General features: G+C 38.4%; 1 protein-coding gene across 1 annotated transcript in view; it reads right to left on the bottom strand.

Moving 5' to 3' along the window:
* LOC127583300 (low-density lipoprotein receptor-related protein 1-like) overlaps positions 1-21,822 on the bottom strand; it is a 1,307,163-nt gene that overhangs the window by 1,166,216 nt on the left and 119,125 nt on the right. The window lies entirely within an intron of this gene.

The raw sequence follows: 21,822 nt of genomic DNA, 5'->3' as shown, positions 1-21,822 counted from the left end.
GCGATCATGACCGATTTTCCCTACTACTTTGACTTTCCTGCCCTATCTCTTGATTCAAGATTCAGAGTCCCAAATAAATGCAGCAACTTCTATCCACAACCTTCTTGGGTATAGAATTCCAAGCATTCACAAACTTCTGGGCAAAGACATTTCTTCTTGGCTCAAAACAAAATGACCTACCCCTGATGTACCATGACTATGATTCCATAATTCTGGACTCTTTAGCTAGGTATAGCAGCCCCTTGGCATCCACCCTCAGGAATTTTCTACATTTCATCAGAGATTACTTCTCTTTCTTCTGAACACCAGAGAATGTCGATCCATTCTGTTCAATCCCTCCCTATGGTACAGAGCTCTACTCCAAAAAACCAATCTTTTCAACTTGTATTACATCCCCCCTTGGGCAGTTGCATCCTTCTATGAATTTAGGAAAACAAAATTGGAAGTTTTTTTTTCCTTAACTGATTTATTTTGAACAGTAATTGTTCCCTGAACAGGTATGCCAAGAAGCTGGAACTATGAGTGCATATTTTTTAATTTACAAATTGCATAAAAACCATTAGGTAATTGAAACAAAAAAATACAGAAATGCTGGAAACACTCAGCAGGTCAAAAAGTATCTGTGCAGACAGAAAGAGAGCTAATGCTTCCAGATGATGAGTTAATGGGAGCAGGTAGAGAGAGGAAAAGAAAATAAATAAAAACCTTGAGATGAGGGCATTTAGAGTGAGAATACAAACATGAAAAGACGTGAAATGCAGGCTAAAGGACATGCTCAGTAGGTCAGGCTGTGTTAATGGAGAGAGAAAAATGAAGTCAATACATCTCCTCCCTCACCACCATCCAGTGACCTAAACAGCCCGACTAGGTAAGGCAGAGATTCATATGTGCCTCCTTCAACCTTGTCTGTTGCATTTGATGCTCTTGATGTGGCCTCCTCTACATTGGTGAGACCAAATGCAGACTAAGCAACCACTTTGCTGAGCACCTGCACTCAGATCACAATGGCAATCAAGAACTCCTGGTGACCATTTTAATTCCCCATCCCATTCTTACACCCACCTGCCTGTTCTTGGTCTCTTCCACTGCCAGGGTGAGGACAAATTCTGGAATCTGGAGCAACACACAAAGTGCTGGAGGAACTCAGTGGGTCAGGCAGCATCTATAGAGGGAAATGGACAGCTGACATTTTGGGTCGAGACCTTACATCTGAACTAGCATGAATATTGAATTCTCCAATTTCAGGTAAACCTACTCCCCCTCTGTCCTTTTCTCTCTCCATCTGATCTACCCAGGTCCTCTCACACACACCCTTCTTTCCAAAATCCACCCACTGCTCCCATCACTCAGTTTTGTTCCCCTCCCCCATCTAATCTATCTGCCCATCACCCACACATTCCTCCCATTGGGTCCCCACTGTTCCCATCTGCCCACCATACCTCTCTACCTCTCTTATTTGGTTTCCTTTCCTTTCTTGTCAGATTCCATAATCTGCAGCCCTTTGCTGCCTCCGCCTATCACATCCCAGCCCTTGTTACTATCTTCATCCTTCCCTCTCCATCTGATTCCATCTGACAATCAAGCCCTGCTCACCTGGATCCACCTATTATTTGCCAGCTCTTGCTTCTCCTCTCCCATTCACCTCTTTATACTGGCTATCTCCCCTCTACTCCTTCAGTCCAGGTGAAGAGTCTCGACCTGAAATGTCAACTGTCCATTTCCCTCCACAGATGCTGCCTGACCTGCTGAGTTCCTCCAGCAGCTCGTGTTTTGCTTTAAGCCAATATCACAGTTGGATGACTTAAGCAGAAATGACCAGATATGATACAGACAAAGATGTTCTGTTACTTGAAGTTGTAGAATTCAATCATTACCTGGAAAGCTACAATGTGCTCATATGGAAGATAAGACACTATTCCTTAAGCTTATAGTCAATATGGTTATAACAGTACAGGAGGCAACAGACACAGAAAATGATTTTATTTCAGATATCTAGCATCTACATTTTTTGACTTCCAATGGGAAAATAGTCCAGGAGGCATGATTCCCCCTTAGTGTGACAAATTGAATGCAACTAATGGTGTCACCTGGGGTGCATTGCCCATTTCCATGAAATAACAGTTAAAGGTGTGATATATCTGCATTTATATTTCACGTAAAAACAAAGGAACAAGCATCACAGCATCTGAGCAAGGAAGTGGGACTTAAAGGGTCCCCAACGATCATTTGTTGTATTGCTCTTTGCATTGGTTAGCTTCAGTTTATATTCATCAATGTATTTCTAAAAGCACCGCTGGTTGTCCCATAACTTAAAGCAGCACTTCTCCATAAAGTCATTGCGCAGATACCTGGTGCCATCATTGCCAACATGATATGACCATGCCTTGCAGTGATGTGAGACTGCATTTGTTAGCATTGTGGGAGGGTCATTAAAGCTACATGTCCTCCCTCTTGTGCTTCAACTTCATAGTAGCCTTTCTGCAGATTCTCCATGGTTGCCATAGAGTGAGGATCCTAAACACTTTCATTCGTGTCCCGTATTTCTTAGCGGCAATGATGCAGCAGCAGCCATCTGTGAAGGCAGCTGCTATCAAGAAACTCTTTACATGAATCTTTACATGAGAATCAGTGTTAAAATCACCTTATTGATTTAAAATCACCTAAAAATCACCTCTATTGCCTGTTATGTTATCCACGTAACCATTCAGCTATCATAAGTCTACTTAAATCCTAATATGTGAAGTCGACTGAGCAGATGAGGAGGCAGTCAGGTTAGCAAGGTTACAAAGAATCTCATTATACTAAGATAAGAGTTCTTTATTTGTCATGTATACATCGAAACACACAGTGAGATGCATCTTTGCGTGGAATATTCTGGGGGCAGCTATCTCCCCTCTAATCTTTCAGTACAGGTGAAAGGTCTCGATCTGAAATGTCATCTGTCCATTACCATCTCTTGATGCTGTCTGACTCTATGAGTTCCTTCAGCAGTTTGTTTTTGCTTACAGAGAATATGATTACTTCAGTGAAAAATCTCACTCCATCCACCTCGACACCTTTATAAACTGTCAACTTTCTGTAATGCTTTGACTAGTATAATGCTTCAATTAGATTTGGTCTTAAAACAATCTCTTATTTTAAATGAATTGTTACTGAAAATGTTCAATAGAATAATCGGTTAAGAGCCTGAATTATTGTTATCTCCCACTCTTCATGCCAACCAAATAGGTAAATTAATTATCTTTATTACTGGTTATCCTTTTCCACACACTTGTTGTTGAGTAATTGAAATCAACGTTAAATTTAATTAAAAAGTACGTTACTCATTAGATTACCAACAGATAACAAGATTTCATCTCAGGTTCATGATGGTTAGATGATTTAAGGAACTGTATATTTCACATGTAATGGAATGCTCATTCAATATTAATGTTGTATTCATAAATATTACCACAGTCTCCTAAGTCAGATTTTCAGCATGATTTCAATGCATGAAATCACTTTTAATTCATTCCTATTATGACGTGTACCAGTCTCAGACACATTAGATTGCTACGTAACTTTGAGGTGCCCAATTATTTACGCTTTGTCTTGAAACACAAGAACAAGTAACATATTATTCATCCTTTTAGAGTAGGACTTAAAAAGAGATATGGTACATATCAAAAATAAATTCAAATAGCACGAAAGACAAAATGACCAAGGATGGGAATATTCCCAGCTTCTTGGAAAAAACAGAATATTTAAATCCTGTTCCCAGTTCAGTACGTGCATTAGTATTTCACTCTATCTTTTATTGAGATATCATTGCCTTCAGGTTGAATTTCTGGTTGACACAGCTGCTGTCTGCCATGCAATGCTTTTGTTTAATTTTTAGCCAGCTGTCTGGTTCAGACATTCACTAACACTTTTTTTTTCATACAGATCATTTCTCTTGTTCACTTTTATAATTCTGCCCAGACAGACAACTACTTGCACCTGCTTGAAACTCTGTGAGAAGTTCTGGAAGACAATCCACTCCTTCATAGTTTTGGACATCACTGTTTAACTTTGATCAGTTCGCAAAATGGGTGGCAGATTCCAGCAAGACTGAAAAGGCTGAGGTGTCACCCTTTGGTGGGAAAAGTCTCATGGCAGCTCAGCTGAGAACCGTATAACATGCTTATTGGCAATTATTTCCTTCCCTTTTCAGTGTTTGTTTCAAACTATCTGATATATGCAATGTGGTAAGACAGATATCTTAAAAAAACAAGCTACTCTCTACAGATCTACTCATTACCCTTACCATAATTGTTCTACACGTTTAAATTTAAACTCTATTTCACTAACTATTACTAATAATGTTTTTCTAAATCTTCTTACAGGGCTGGCGCTTGCACCTTATTGCACTGCACTTTCTCTGTAGCTGTGACACTTTACTCTGTACGGTTATTGTTTTTACCTGCACTACATCAATGCAATCTGTACTACCTCATTGCACTCTGTGCTAACCCAATGTAACTGCACCGTTTAATAAATTGATCTGTACAATCGGTATGCAAGACAATTTTTTCACTGTACCTCAGCACAAGTGACAATAATAAACAAATACCAATACCAATACCTTGGTTTCCAGTCAAATTTCTTCTTGTTTTTACCGCTTAGTTAACAGGTGAATGGAACTTTAACAATTGTGGTGTGCGAGCGAGCTCTCCTTTTTGTCTGCATACTCACAGAAACAGAGCCCTCTTCCAGAAATACAAAGACAAATACTTAGGAAATGGGAACAAGATAGTTCCTGCTTTCTGAACATTCAGCTTGAACCGACATAAAACTGCAGATTAATCTGTACTCAAACAGAGCACGTGGTAGATTGATTTGACACCACAATGAATTCATGCTGTGTCAAAATGAAGTGGCGTGAAATTATCACTCTACTCTAAAATAAGACCAGTTGGCTTGCATTGACTGATCACTACTAATCTCACTGAATGGATTTTTTTTATTCATTCCCTAGCAATTTTTTCTATGATTGAATCTAATTAAAATATTTTGACAAAACAAGGATGGAGTCCTATCTCTGGAGGCCGCAGTTCTTGTCGTTCACAAACTGCACTGACAGCACTGGTTTCTATTTAAGCCGATTTTAAGCTGTGATGAACTGATGGGCTAGGTCATGCCTCATTTTCTCAGGGGTCCTGAGTAGAACTGCCATTGTCAACCACATAAATGATTTCTATGCATGCCCTTCAAAACACAAAATTCTGGGTGTACCAACAGGCTAGATATGTTAATCACTCTGCTGCTAATGAAATCCTGCAGTTGGGCCCAGTCTCACTGGGATTCCCAGCATTACACTGGGGAATCACCACTCAGAACCCATGTAGGTCAGACCTGGCAATGGCACTGACACCCCTTGAATTTCATTGGTGATTTTATGCCTATGGATTAGAAATGAGAGAGGAATGAAGGTTCTTTTTGTTAATCAGTTTGTTTCAGTTTAATATTTTTAATTATTCACAAACATTTTGCATCTTAGTTTCTTTTAGATTCAAAACATTTAGATTTATTCACTTTTTATTATACTTAATTTATATTAAGTAGATAGAATATTAGAAAGATGCCTAATATTCAATTGCATCTTTCACAGCTGAGCATCCTGCTTCCAAATTTACTGAGTGTCATTTACTGGGTGTATGACACCCAATAACTTACTGGGTAAATGACACCCAGTAAATTTGGAGGCAGGATGCCCAGCTGTGGCATTTTGGTGAATCCATGGAGTGCCAAAATGAAGTGGCATGAAATTATCACACATCACAACCTGAGGACCAGTTACTGACTGGACCAGACCCCTTGTCTCCAGAGCACAAAGGCCCAGGAAGATAGGCCCTCCACATCTGGTCCAGATAACTGTGAACAAGGGCAGTCCACATGTTCCATGGTATATTTGAAAGTGGTTCTCAACAAAAATAAGCTATGTAAGAAAAAAAATCCTATCATCCACCTGTGAGTAATGATTTAAAATAATTCAAAATAACTTTATAATTCAAAATAAACATTTCATGATTTGATTAGTGCACAGTATTCAGGTTCTTGGGATATAACATGGCTTGGAACTTGCAGTCAGCAGTAATGTTCTTCAACATTGTCATTGAAGAATGCTGTCTAGAAAGATCACGCAATCTCAGTGGTAAAATCTTCCCTTTTCCTAATGCTCGTAGCTGTCAGTCATCAGCTCATAGGACACAACTGGTATCAGAGGCTGTGGTGTCATGAAAATGGCTGAGCTGCCTTTGACATTAAAAGAAGTCTCACAGGAAACATGCCAGGAAACAACTTTTAATTAACTTTTTAAACACTATACAGAGGGAAAAAATCAAGATAAAATACAGAATATGATGTCACCAGCAGTGAACATACTGGGACTTGAACCCACAACCCTCACCTCCCGAGATGAGAGCGCTTATCCGTTGATCCACATTAATTGATAGATACTTTTTTACGATAAACTTTCTTTATCGTTTCAAGTGTTTATGTCAGGGAATCAAACATACAAAAAATTAGCCTGAATCTTGCAGGCATGTTGGCTTTCAAACATGAAAATCCTGAACTTACTGAACAACATATGATATCAACAAGCTCCTCTCCTCCTACTTATACATCTTCCAGATATACTTTTATCACTTAGATCACCAACTCTTTGCTTCATTCAGTTTGTCAAGGTCTCCACCATATCTCTCAGCTTCTGTTTTCTTTCTATCTCTGCCACTTAAGGTTATTTCATTCCTAACTTTCCTTTCTGATGGAATTCATCATTCTGAAATGTTAAGTCCTCCGCAAATGTTGCCTGAGCTGCTGAATGTTCTATCCTTTTGTGTTTTTATTCTTCCTTTTGAATTCCACTCTCTTACAAAAAAAATGCCAATGTCATTTGCCTTCATAAACAGTTCACTCCATGTGTACACATTAGTCCTGCTATTTGTGAACCAGAACATCAATATTCCTTCACACAATAATATATATTCATTTCTCATAGTTTTTTTAACAAGTGTTTTTCTGTTGTAAAGTTTTCCTACATTTTCCTCCATCTACCATCTTCTTGCTCATTCTCTTAAACTGACTACATTTCTTTGCAAGTTCTGTATCCCTGCATGTTATTTTCCCACCTAGCTTCAAATTATCGAAAAATATATAATAAAACAGAATGTCTATGTGTCCTGCACATTGCCCAGTAATGAAATCTGAAGACACAAGTGACTGCAGATGCTGGAATCTGGAGCAACTAACAATCTGCTGGAGGAACTCAGTGGGTCGAGCAGCAGCTGTTAGAGGAAAGGAATTGTCAATATTTTGGGTTAAAATGCTGCCATTAGGACAGGAAATCTGAAATTTTGCATGTAAATTAGGTTTAATCTAAGGATGTGCATGACTCTTTTAGTTTTTCTAACACTTCCACAGGAGTCTCTCCATTGTCCAAAGGAGACCTAATTTTAATTTTCCCTATTGAAAATTGATGTTTTTTTTTCAGACCTATCTTTAAGGTACCAAATACTTGGGTATACCTGATCTAAGTACTTTTAGTCTACCTGGACCACAAAGAGAAACAGAATATTTGTGCACCATGTTTTTCAAGGAATTGAGTTATGATTTAAACAAATCAGACCTACTTAAGAAATCCCTTTGATACTATTACAGGGGTTGTTTACAATGACCAAAGAATTATATTTTTTGGATGCTCCTGGGAGAACAAGAAAAGACGTTCCTTATTGATCTATTTTTGGCTGAAGTCTGAAGATAAAACATGACCACCCTGGATATGGCATCGTCAGGCATTGCTCCAGCACTTTCAACAGAGGGGAAAACCAGACATTCAGCTTTTAACACAATGCAGCAGCACAAGATTATCAGTTAAAAAAATGACAACTACATTGAATTAATGCTGAGGGAAACCCCTTGGATACCAATTTCTCCATCTAATCTACCTTTTCAATTCAAGTGACTTCAGTTCCCTGTACAACTTAGTTTTGCTATGAACATTAACAAGGCACAAGGATAATCACTAAAGGCTGTTGGTTTTAATCTTGAATTTTACTGCTTTTCCTATGGTCAGCTTTACGTTGGTTGTTCCCGAGTTAGAGATAAAAATAATCTATATATCTTTACACTGGATTCAAAAGCAAGAAATATAGTGTATTCTGAAGCACTTCAACATTGAAATCAAATAAATATACACGTTGTGCATAGATTCATACCTATTTAAAGAGAACGATATTAAACACAATTTTTGCATACATTTTTATTTTCACTGTTTTTTATTTGTAACTTGATAAACTGCATAATTTGACCTCTTCATTATATTATTCATTCAATAATTATATATTCAAATTAGCTTTTATTTCATTTACAAGGAGTGTTATAAAACTGACTTGCATTTAAGTAAGTGCAAACATCATGATTGCCAACATAATAAGCCAAGCAATGCCAGGTATAGCAGCTGGTAGAGTAATAAAATAAAAGAAACATTGAATTGTCGAGTCACAGAAAGAGGCCACTTGTGTTATGACATCTTCGTGTAGAACCTAGTCAATTCTATTCCTCTGCTCTTTCTCCTGAGCCCTGCATATTATTTTCCAACTGCCTATCCAGTTTCCTTTTGAAGATACTCATTGATTCTGTTTCCAACAACCTTACTGTCAGTACATTTCTGATCATGATTACCATTCTGCATAAAAATCTTTTCCTTAGATCCTCCCTTTGATCTATTGCCATTACTTAGAACCTATGACCCATGTTCTTCCAATCATCCTCTAATGGGAATAGCTTCTCTTCATTTAATCTATTTAAACTCATCATGAATTTGTACACCTCTAATTAATCTTCTTTGCTTCAAGGAGAACAGCTTCTCCATTGTAAGCAAACTTGGATACTACTCTTGATATTTTCAACTATGTTATACATACTAACTGTAAATAATTGAGTGCTCTGTACTTATCCTTCAAGAACTCTACTAGTTACAATGCACCTCTCTGAAGAAGATCCACTTGTTACTATTCTTTTTTCTATGGTTGACTCAATAATTTATCCAAGGTAATATGTTGGCCTTGACATCCTGAACCCCATTTCAATTCAATATTCATTTATGTGGTAGCTTATCAAATATCCTTTATGGTGGGCCAAAGGGCCTGTATTGTACTGTATTGTTTTTGTTCTAAAATCCAGTCAAGTAATATCCAAAGGTTTTTCTTACATACCTTCAAATAATTATTAAATTTGAAAACTTTTTTTCATAAATTTATTTGATTTTGCCTAATTTTCCTTTGATCCTGAATGTTAAACCACCCAGAAAATTTGTGGGAACCTGGTTGGAATTAGCTTTAGTGCTAATTTTATATTTCCCAATTTTTCAAGCTGGCTTGCCTGATTGTATGGAAATCTTGCAAAATCAAACAGTAACTTCACCCCATTGTTTCTTGTTTCATAACATTTCTTCATTAATTATTTAATTGCTTAACAGACAAGTAACTCACTTCGATTCAAATGTAGATTTATGGAATGCCAAAAATACCCTGAATAATAACCACCCACTAAATAATGGAGCAACATTGTTTTTGTAAAGCTTGCAAGAATCTTAAGTCGTCTTTGAAGGCGCTGGAGATCTGTAAAATTTCCATATAATGGATGTGTTTTCAGCACTGCAGAACAAGCCAAATATAAACCATTCATGCAGCAACTTTTACATCATAAAATGCTTGGGTTCTGAATTCTGCTGCTTGGTAAAATTTGTACCTCATTATTTTCCCAAAAACACAAAATGAATGCCTTTCCCTTTTGTTATAGAGTTCAGCAGCTAGGCCCTAGGGAAAACTCATGATTCAGATAGCTCTCTGAAAACATACCCCAGTGATATATTTGAGCTGGAGTGTGTACATATCCAAGACGTTTGATAATGTCTGTGAGTCCTGAAGTAAGATGCCAATCCATGAAGTAATGCAATGAAGCCTGTATTGTCTCACCCACATATTGGGATACATGATATGTATGAATTAACATTTGATTGACTTTGGAATAGTGTAATCATTTTCCCTGATTCTCCAAGCCACCCGATACAACAGCACTGGAGGATGTTATTTGCAGAACTACATGAACAAAACTGTTTCATTAGGTTAATTTGTGAAGGATATTACATGATTTGAACTCAATAAGATGGCAAGGTGAAACAATGTTACTTAAGAAATGCTGTGTCTCACTCCTTCAATAGGCCATCAACAACATTTTAGACCATAAGAAATAGGAACAGGAGTAAGCCAGTCAGTCTCTCAAGCCTGGTTTACCATCTAGTAAGATCATGCCTGATCCAATTTGTAATTACAGGGTATCTTCAACATGGTGAAACATCCCATGAGTCTTGTTAAGAGTGTCATCAACAAAATATGACAAAGAGCCATATGAGCAGATGATAAAGTTTTGGTCAAATCATCCATATTTGACCTTTGACTTTTACATAATGATGTCCCAGGGGATGATATTGTAATTATAAGCCACTTTCCCAATGATGCACATTGGTAGCAAGCAACAATAAATAGAATTTGATGTTCTTTTAACTGTGAATTTGATAAGTCACTTAACTGAAAATACATGTAGAAAACTGAAGTGATATTTTTGCAATAAAATTAAAACAATGTTTAAGCAATTAAGTTACACATAACTGAAGCAAACTCAATACTACTCTAATTTCACAATTTCATCCTCCACTCAATTATTAACATTTAGCTGACTATCCCTGATGTTCACCCACTGTAAGAATCAATAACTTCTAAGGAAGTCATTTTTGGAACTATCCAATTGAAAAGAGATGGGCTTAATTTAACCTCCCTTTGATTGTTGTAAATTATTTTTTTTCTGAGCAATGAATAATAATAATATAACTGGGGGAGGTTGTGGTAGGGAGGGAAGTAGAAATTGAAATCATTCAACACAGTTATCAAGCCAATGTTAAGAGGAACTTGAATTAACTGCAGCCTGTGTTAAATTAATAGCGGCACCATTTGATGTTAATTTAGTTCTCACACACTGTTGGGAGTCAGCAAATCATCCATGCCGATATGATTTATGTAATTGTAACTCTACAGTTAAGTAGTGATCTATTTAATTAACAGTCTTTATAAAAAAAACATTTATATAGAACCTCTACCTTAAAAAAAGGTCCTGCTGTGTTTCATAGCAGACATGCAAGGAAAAATGATTCAGAACCAAAAAGATTAGGTGAGAGAGAGAGACAGAGAGACCAAAGGCTTGGTCCAAAAGATTTAAGGTGTCTATTTTTGAAATAGCCGCTGTAGGGATTTAAGGAGAGGATTTCCAAAGCAAGGCTAGAAAAGACCCAGCTGCCAATCATGATGTAGAAGGAGGAGCCTTGCAGAGAAGGCTGGAGCCTAAGAAATGGAAAATTTTGACAGACAGGTAGCATTATAAGTGGGTTATGGAGGCACAGAGGATTAAGGCTATTGAGAGAGTTAAAGGTAAGAATGTGAATTGTAAATTTGTATTAATGAGGAGCTGGAAGCCAATACAAATCATCGATGAATGGGCATAACTTGATGTTGATGGATAAAAAGGCAGCAGAATTTTGAATTGCAGTTTATGGAGGATGGAAAATAGAAGAACAAGCAGAAAAGCATTCAAGTAACTCATTCTGGAGGTAATAAATATGTACTCTCGTGAGAGATAGGCTGAGGTACTAGTCGAAGCAGATGATGTTGCATGGTGGATGAGATATTTGTCCAAGTTTCAAGGGCTGAGTTAGACACCACAGACTGAATCTATTGTCCTTATCCCTATTACAAACATTATTCCCAAAAGCTATGAATTATAACAATATTTTTGTTCACTATCTGAAGCAGATTATTATCCACACAAGTAACTGAGGGCAAACTTCAACTCTGCAACACTCCATGGTCCACAGAGTTCACAATTTTGAATTTATTTGAAAGGAAAACAAAGAAAACTAAATGCACAAGTGCAATGAAATTCATGCTTCTATATGGGCAGTCAGAAAACAAAATATAGTACATCAGATTTGGTGCTCAGTAGTAAACTACTTGTGCTCACTCTGGTCAATGAAGAGAATCCATATTTAATCACTTCAGATTTTCCAGGCCTAACTTGCTACATGGAGCCAGCTCCATGTGCAATGATGGGGATCCACACAGCAGCAGGAATGTCTGAGCTTAAATCCCACATAATGTGGTATAACAATCCCTACCTATGAAAAGTTCTGAAAGGTATGCCACCAACTTTGCCAAAGCTGTTAGAACATTGTGAACATTTCAGAGAAACTAAAAATATTTCAAAACTATTGAAGATCAGCCAATATATTAAGATAGATGTCAAAAATATTAAATATTTGAAACAACTTTAATAATCAATTGTAAATGCTGCTAAAATTGTTAAGACCAAATTTAAATATTTATATGATTTATAGTTCTTTGAAATTAGTGTGTCTGAAACTTATTGTCATCTCTCACCACCATTTCTTTTCCAGTGAATGGAGACATTGTTCCTGCATCAGGTCTAAGTTGCTCAGGTGGATTCCTCAGTATAAGGGCTGACGAATTGCCAGAACTACATCCAGTCCAGATGCAGAATCCTAAAAGGAGTCCAACAGCTGGACATCAGGAAAGTGCTGGTGAACAGCTGTCAGCAAGTTTGGGACTTCCAAGGGGCACCGTTTAGCTAGCTATTGAATTCTTTTCAGCAAGGTCATGGGTAGAGCTTTTACCTGTCGTGAAATTTAGGATTGGAAGTCCCTCCATTGGAAAATCTTCAATGCTGATATGGAATCTGACATCACAGAATCAAGCTTGACTATGTGAAGGTTACGTACAGTATAATCATAGATGTGCAATTGTTTCCTTTTAACATGACTGATCATCTACCCGAGAATATTAGGCATCTTTGAGATTTGTGACAAAACTCTCTGTCCTTTTATATCCCCAAGCAAGAAAATACTGCCACAGTGTGCCTCCTGGAGTTTGATCCCTGAGGTCTTCATACAATTGCTTTCAAAAGTAATTCATATATGGTGCCTCTGATTCATTCTGCTGTGGCTTCAACATGAATCCTACTGGTGATAGCCATTTTTATGGATTCCATTGAGTTCAAAATTTAACATTGACAGTGCAGGGCATTATTTGTTTGGTTTGCAAAACACACTGCAGTGTTTGTTGGATAGTGACTAATGATTATTGTGGATTGCCCCACTAAAATAGAATTTCTATTTCCAAGGCAATCAAAGGAAGTCAAAATTTCTGCAAAATTGCCAAAACTTTTGGCTATTAGATAGTGAACTTTCACAGATATTATCATTTATTCATATAATATGCTTTAAACTGTGCTCCTTCGACATTATCCAGGGTTTGTGTTGCAGCATTGTTGCTCAGTTAAAGTAGCATAGATCCTATCATCTAAATTGTGCTAACAGAAATGGAATGTTCTTAGACTACACCACAAAAATGGAATATAATCAATGGAACAGTACTCATGTTATCTCATGTCATCTCGATTTAATGGGATACATCAGTACGATTGTATTCTGTAGTCTGTCAGGTTCAAATGGAACACATCTCTTTATGACTGTCATCATCATCCCTTTATGCTTCCTCTTGATTTACAAGATGACCTTTTCAAATGAGTGAGTGATCTGCACTCTGATCCACTGTAAGTGCACAAATATTCATGGGAGTAGAAGGTTACTTCCTCCCAAAAGTCGCACACCATAATGAAAAATGCACAGTACATAAAACTTTAACACATTCAGAAAGCAGGACTGTGTATGCTCAGTACATCAGTTATTTGCATTCCCATTAGTTCTAAAGATTAGTTTCACTCCCATGGGGAGTTTGTTAGAGGTGAGGTGCAGCGAGAAAATTGGAAAGTGTTAGGGCAATGACACAGCCAGTCTCTGGGATTAGCTCTGTTGTAGGTTCTCTGTGGTTAGGGTCATAGTCAGCATGCTATTATGAAGTAAACATCAATGGGAATGAATTTCTGCAAGCAGCTAAATTTGAGGAGAGTATGTCACAGTTCCTCCAGGTGATGGAGTCAAACACTCTAGTGAGGTTGCGAAAGGCCATACATAATGGTTGGAGCTGCTCTCTATACTTCTCTAGCTGTTGTCATTCATTGAAAGTTCACATGTGCCTTTCCATCTGTACTGTGATTTTAGGGAGAAACTCTTCAGTCTCTGGGAGGAGGCAATTGAGGAAGAGCTAACAATGACTTTCCCTGAGGCAGCAAAGGTATTTCAGTTGACTCAACTGCTTTTTTTGCAGATGGTTGTAGTTGTGTCATCTGTGAGGTTGACTCATTCACTGAACCATACAAGGGGATGGGCCTTACAGTTAACATCTGCATGACAAAGATACTCTACCAACTGATGCACTGCACAATGCTGGCTTCTGACAATAAAGGTTTACAATGGGTCTCTAGAAAACGTGGACCACTTCTCATATCTCAGAAGCCACTTCTCAGTGAAAGACATCAATGAAGAAATTCTCTATTGCTTTCAACGCACCAGCACAATCTTTTGTCAATTGAGGAAAAGAGTGTTTGAAGATCAAGACCTCAGACCAAACACACAACTCCTGTTCTGCTGGACAGCACTGATTCTTGCCATTCTACATGTTTCTGAAACCTAAGCTACCTCTAGCAGACATCTCAAACAAACCTCCAATGTTGTTTCCAACAAATTCTCCAAATTCATGAAGGTATAAGTGAACCTGTGTTGGTGTGTCTCCTGGTTTAACATCCCTAGCATTTTGGCTGTAGTTAGACTCAACTGGCTCCATAGGTCAAGCCCAACACCAGATTCCCAACACACTTCATTCTGAGCTCTGCAGCAAGAAAAGATTACAGGGTGAACAGAGGAAAAGATTCAAGGATATGCTCAAACCTCCTTGAAGAAATACAACATTTCCACTTACTCCTGGGTATCTCTGGCCCTTGACCGTTCAAAGTATGGAAAGAGCATTCAGAATGGCATTGAGATTCCCAAAGCCATGCAACATCTTTAGTAGCTCTCTGTAAATCATGAAAGGTCACCTTCAAACTATTCATTTGTTTGCCCTGTCAGGTACCTCTTGGACCATCTGTGGAAGAGTCCACAGTTCCCACATTGGCCTCATCAGTCACCTCAGAACATGAAAAAAAACAGTAGCAGCAAGCCGTCCTTGATCCCAAGTGACTGCTTGAGAAGAAAAAAATGATATACGGTATTTGTAAAGAGCTTTCATTGTTTTGTTAGGTTTCTTTCTCTGTCTTCACTGTGTTAAGGATAATTTCTATTCAGAGTTTTCCAAGAGTTTACCATAAATAACCTATGTTTACTAATTTATCGGGATACAACCCTCTCAGTCATCTTTATTCTATTGGCCATGCTGTGACATCACAGCTCTATTTAATTTTTCCTACTAGTACACTATTTCTAAGCAAGTAGTTCAACAAACAGCTATTTTATTGAGTCATATAGATTTGGTGGCTTAAACTCTTGCTTGACAGGATTATTACAGTTACTATTTCATCAGCTTCACCCCTGGTTACGATAGGATGTACAATTAAATACAAAAGAATAAAATGGTGCATTTATGAGTCTGCTATATAACACTGAAATGGGACAAGCAGCCCTCAGTTTCCCATCATTACAAAATTCTAACTTAATTGCAATTCCACTTCTTGTACAGTAATTCTTGAATATTATTTACTTATTTAAAAAAATCAGTTTACATACATTCAGTAAAGTATTAATCAATCACAGATTAATATATCTGTACTTATCTTCAATTGCCCCATGAGAGAAATAACAACTCTTTATGGATGAATTGAGGAGCAAATTTTCTGGCCTCATTGCTCAGGCTATTGGTTAAGCAGTCATCCACGGTCAGTTCAGCTAATCTCACCAAAACATCTCAACTGACCTTTTGAATGAAGCAATTTCAGTTCACTGGATAGATAATGAGTCTAAGAGGATGGTCAGTATTTGAGGTGGGGAGTTTGATGTGTCACTGTTTATTTTTAATTATTAGGTGAGATGGACACATGGTTGGAAATAGTCACTTAAGAAATCAACAAAAAATGTGAATGCGAATATAATAAGTATGGTACAACTCCCCAGGCGATAACAAAGATTGGGTAGGAAAATAGTAAAATGGTTGTTAGCTCCAGTTGGGCAAATTAGTTAGATCATGTTCTGCTTTAAAGATACTTAAGTTACAACAATTAAAGATACTTGCTCCTTTACAGCTTGGTTTGCACATAGAACTTCCCCATAAGTCTACAGGTTGAACAGAATGTAAGATTTCATCATCGAAGACTGAAAATTAGGTGAATAATGGAATGATTTTTTGACTTCACTCTCCCATTAAGGATGTGCTTCTGTTGAGAGAGAATATCAGAAATTCTGCTACACATTGCCCAGCATTGAGATGGCTGAAAAATCATTTATCAAGTTTACAATACATTCTCACAGTCAACAAGGCACCACCTAGAAATGTTAGTCATTAGCTTTCCTATTTGAAAATAATTCAAAATTTAAGGTTAGACATTATATTGATCCACACTTTTTAAAAGGTAATTTTAAAATGGAGCAAAAGGCCAGCTGGAACTTTCCTCCATAAAATAGAAATTTCGGCCAGTTGTGAGTGAATCATAATAGTCATCAAAACGTATTGCTTGATAGATTGCAATGGAATAGTCTTTTTACATTTTATCAATAATGTATTATAATTCTCTTTGAAAATGGTGGGTTAATATATGGTACAGTAATGTGTAATGTAAGTTGTTCGATTTCTATTGGATGTTTCATGGATTAACGTATAACTAATTGATCAATACTATTTGGTTACACAAATCATATGTTTAGATATTTATCAACAATCAATAGTACTGAACAAGCTATAAAGTTGCAGGTACATGTTCTTCTTCATTTCTGAAAATCACTCGAACTGAAGTTTGGAAGTGAAGAGCGATGCACAGTCACGCCTTTACAGTTAATGCTGCAGGCCAGGAATAAACTTCTAGACAATGACTTCCCCTCTGTTTTTGGCTTGTTTATCATACAAAATAATACTTCTGTTTTGATGTTGAGCTCAGTGAAATCTAGCTTAGACTTTTATCTCTGAAAATTATTACTCATGACAAATATCCATAAGAAACATTAACAGCAGACAGCATACAAGTTTTATTTAGTTATGTGATTCAGTTGTATTGTGTATATCTCCATTTAGTGGCCAGCTGCTTGTTGTCTGGGTTCTACATTAACTCTGGTGCATTTCAAAAATGTACTTGATGTTTTTTTTCTGATTCCCATTCATAACTATCTAATATAAGCTATAGTTGGAACTATTTCCTTGTGTGCTATTAACCCAGGTAATTGCAAAGCTGGTGAATCACCCACAGTTAATGCAGGTATCATGAATCCTGGACTTGGACCATCAAATCAAAATGCTGTACAATCCTTCAGCTTTAACTAAGGCAATTTCACATTCTACCACATCTGATATTTGAACTATCCACTACTGAACATCTAACAGATTTGAGTCCCTCAGGATTACTTTGTCTGTGAGCATTTAATAGAACTGGTAATGATAATTTTCTATTTGTGGCACTAAAACAGGATAATCTGGGACCTAGAGAAGAATCTGTTTAAGGCAAGCTTCCATTGTGGGAAGGGCCTAATTCTTTGAGTGCACTGAGTTAGAGGGTATGGTGAGTCTGGTGAATCATCATTTATTAAAGAGGGTTGCTGATTAAAGGATCCTTTTCAGCATTTTTAAAGTCTCCAAAGAATCGGAATTCATGGGATTAGAAAATTCACCTCAGCCACATTCTATCATCTACTTGAGGTTATCCAAAACTCTGATGCTGTTGATCTAACACACGCCAAGACCCCTTCATCCATCACCCATGTGTTTGCCAACCTGAATCTGCCATTCTCAATTTTAAAATTCTCAGCTATTTCATATTCTTCCATGGGCTTACTCCTTCTTATTTGCATAATCTTGTTCATCCAATAACCCCCCTGAGATAACTGTGCACATGATCTCTTCCACATCCCTGATTGTAATCATAGAACCATTGATAGCTAGGCATTCAGCTGCTCAGTCCTAAACTCTGGCACCTGTTTTATTGCACAAATTACACATGTCAGGTTGCATTTTTGGGTGAATTAGGATCAGATGACAGAGTATCCTGTGCATGATTTGCCTTATTACAGTGAATATTTGTCCAATATTTGTAGCGTTAGTAATAATAGCCATTCCGGTCGAAACTGAAGATTTTGGGGTAACCTACAATCTTTATTATCACAAGACCACAAGATCACAAGACAAGGGAGCAGAAGCAGGCCATTCAGCCCATCGAGTCTGCTCCAAGGAAAGGGAAATAGAAATGAGAAATGGGGAATGGGGGAAGAAGAAAACAAAACTATTCTAATCCCAATTACCGGCCTTATCCCCATATCCCTTGATATTCTGACTATTTAGATATCTATCTATCTCCTCCTTGAACGCCCCCACTGATCTGGCCTCCACTGCTGTACGTGGCAAGGAGTTCCACAAATTCACCACCCTCTGGCTAAAGAAATTTTTCCTCATCTCTGTTTTGAAACTGTACCCTCTAATTCTAAGATTGTGCCCTCTGGTCCTGGACTCACCCACCAAGGGAAACAGCCTAGCCACATTTACTCTGTCCTTTCCTATCAATATTTTAAATGTTGCTATGAGGTCCCCTCTCATTCTTCTGTACTCCAGCAAGTACAGTCCAAGAGCCGACAAACGGTCCTCATACGTAAGCCCTTTCATTCCTGGAATCATCCTCGTAAATCTCCTCTGAACCCTCTCCAACGTCAACACATCCTTCCTAAGATGTGGGGCCCAAAACTGCGCACAATATTCCAAATGAGGCCTCACTAGTGCACCGTAGATCCTCATCAACACTTCCTTACTTTTATACACTATACCTCTCGAAATGAATGCCAACATAGCATTCACTTTCTTTACCACCAATCCGACCTGGTGGTTAACCTTTAAGGTATCCTGCACGAGTACCCCCAAGTCCCTTTGTACTTCCGTGCTTTGGATTTTCTCTCCTCCTAGATAATAATCTGCCCACTTATTTCTGCTTCCAAAGTGTACAACTGCACACTTCCCTACATTGAATCTCATCTGCCATTTCCTTGCCCATTCTCCTAAACTGTCTAGGTCCCTCTGCAACCTTCCTATCTCTTCAATACTCCCTACTCCTCCCCCTATCTTAGTGTCATCCGCAAACTTAGCCACGAAACCATTTATTCCATCATCCAAATCGTTAATGTACAAGGTAAAAAGGAGCGGTCCCAACACCGACCCCTGCGGCACACCACTAGTAACCGGTAACCAACCAGAACGAGATCCTTTTATTTCCACTCTTTGCTTCCTGTCAACCAGCCAATGCTCCACCCATTCTGTTATCCTACCCATAATTCCATGACCTCTCATCTTATTAATCAGTCTCTTGTGAGGCACCTTATCAAAGGCCTTTTGAAAGTCTAAATACACCACATCTACCGCCCTTCCCTTATCCACCTTACCTGTGATTTCTTCAAAAAACTCCAATAGATTGGTCAGGCAGGATCTTCCCTTCACAAAACCATGTTGGCTAGGACCTATCCTGCCCTGCGCCTCTAGGTATTCCGTAACTCCGTCTTTGAGGATAGATTCCAATAACTTTCCCACCACTGATGTCAGACTAATAGGTCTGTAATTTCCTTTATGCTGCCTCCCACCTCTCATACAACGGAACTACATTTGCGACCCTCCAGTCCTCCAGAACCACACCGGAATCTATCGATTTCTGGAAAATTATCGCCAATGCCTCCGCTATCTCTAAAGCCACCTCCTTCAGAACCCGGGGATGCACCTCATCCGGTCCGGGAGACTTATCAGTCTTTAGTCCATTTAGTTTTCCTAGCACCTTCTCCCTAGTAATCTTAACTGAACTCAATTCCATTTCGTGAGACTCCTGACTAACCAACACATTGCTGATGTCCTCCACGGTGAAGACCGATGCAAAATATTCATTCAATTCCTCTGCCACCTCTCTATCATCCATTATAATAGCTCCTGCACCATTATCAATTGGTCCTATATCAGCCCGTGTCTCTCTTTTACACCTTATGTATTTAAAAAAACTCTTAGTATCCTTTCGAATGTTATCCGCCAACTTCCTTTCATAATTCATCTTTTCTTTCCTAATGTCCTTCTTAGTTTCTCTCTGCAGGTTTTTAAAAGCTTCCCAGTCTTCTGTTTTCCCACTAATTTTTGCTTCTTTGTACGCCGCCCCTTTTGCTTTTAATTTAGCCTTCACCTCTCTCGTTATCCACATTTGAGCCTTTTTTCCATTAAAAACCTTTTTTCTTGGAATATATCTATCCTGCAATTTCCTTATTTCCTGTAGAAATTCCTTCCATTTCTCATCTGCCGTTCCTCCAGCTAGCTTACTCTTCCAATCAGTTAGGGCCAACTCTTCTCTCATACCATTGTAATTTCCTTTGTTCCACTGAAATATCGATACACCAGTTATCAGTTTCTCCTTCTCAAACTTGAAACTGAACTCAATCATATTGTGATCACTGGTTCCCAGTGGTTCCTTTACCTTTAGTTCCTTAATCACCTCCGGTTCATTACACAGCACCCAATCTAAAACAGCCGATCCCCTGGTGGGCTCTTCAACAAGTTGCTCTAGAAAAACGTCCCTTAGACATTCCACAAACTCCCTCTCCTGAGTACTACAGCCATTCTGGATTTCCCAGTCCACCTTCATGTTAAAATCCCCCATAATTATCTTCACATTGTCACTCTGGCACGCTTTTTCTATCTCAAACTACAACTTATCGTCCACTTGCTGACTGCTATTAGGGAGCCTATATATGACTGCTACTATTGTCCTTTTACCCTTGCTATTCCTTAGCTCCACCCACAAGGATTCCACCTCCTCTGACCCAATATCCTTCTTTTCTATCAATTTTATATCACTACTAACCATCATGGCCACACCTCCCCCTCTGCCTACCCGCCTATCCTTCCTATACACTGTGTACCCCTGGACATTCAGTTCCCAATCACATCCATCATAAAGCCATGACTCGGTGATTGCCACAATGTCATATTATCACTACACAAGAATTGAAAACATGAGCACATTGTGTAAGGTTTGGGAATGTATCAGCAATTATATTGACGCCCTGCACACATCTCCCAGTCCCTCTTTGTGATGAACAATATGGTCCTTTACTGACAGGAGATATTTTCCCCCCAACCAGTTGTGAGCTGCATGCAGCCTTCATTGGCTCTGCAGTAAGCCTGGTGCTGATAGTACCTCAGGGCTACTCATGATATGGGAGTTAATGGAGCCAGATCATCACAGAGTAGTGTCCAGACACATTGGAAAACACTGTGTTCACCCTCGTCCTATGTTTTCCTTCCCCTCCATGGCAGCTTTCTCTGCCACTCTATTGTAGCTGCTATGTGGAAAGGTTTTATAAGAACTGAGTTGGTTCCAGCAGTTAGCTTGGTGATGATGATGCAGCTGCAAGCTCTGCAAGGAGGGCCTCACATGAACACTTTTTACCTGATGAATTCACAGGCTAAACACTGTAGTGCTATTTTTCATGTATCATGAGGTAATTTTGCAATTTTGTTCAAGAGATTGGAAAAGGAATGTCCCTCTATGCAAGACATGTTTGGCACACCGAAAGAGGGTGAGCTTCATTTTCTGGGCATGAAATTCCTTTCCTCAACCTCTCTGCTC

This window comes from Pristis pectinata, chromosome 1 (assembly GCF_009764475.1).
Source record: "Pristis pectinata isolate sPriPec2 chromosome 1, sPriPec2.1.pri, whole genome shotgun sequence".
Classification (NCBI taxonomy): domain Eukaryota; kingdom Metazoa; phylum Chordata; class Chondrichthyes; order Rhinopristiformes; family Pristidae; genus Pristis; species Pristis pectinata.
The sequence above is the reverse complement of the archived record's forward strand: the minus strand, read 5'-3'. Positions and strand labels throughout refer to the sequence as shown.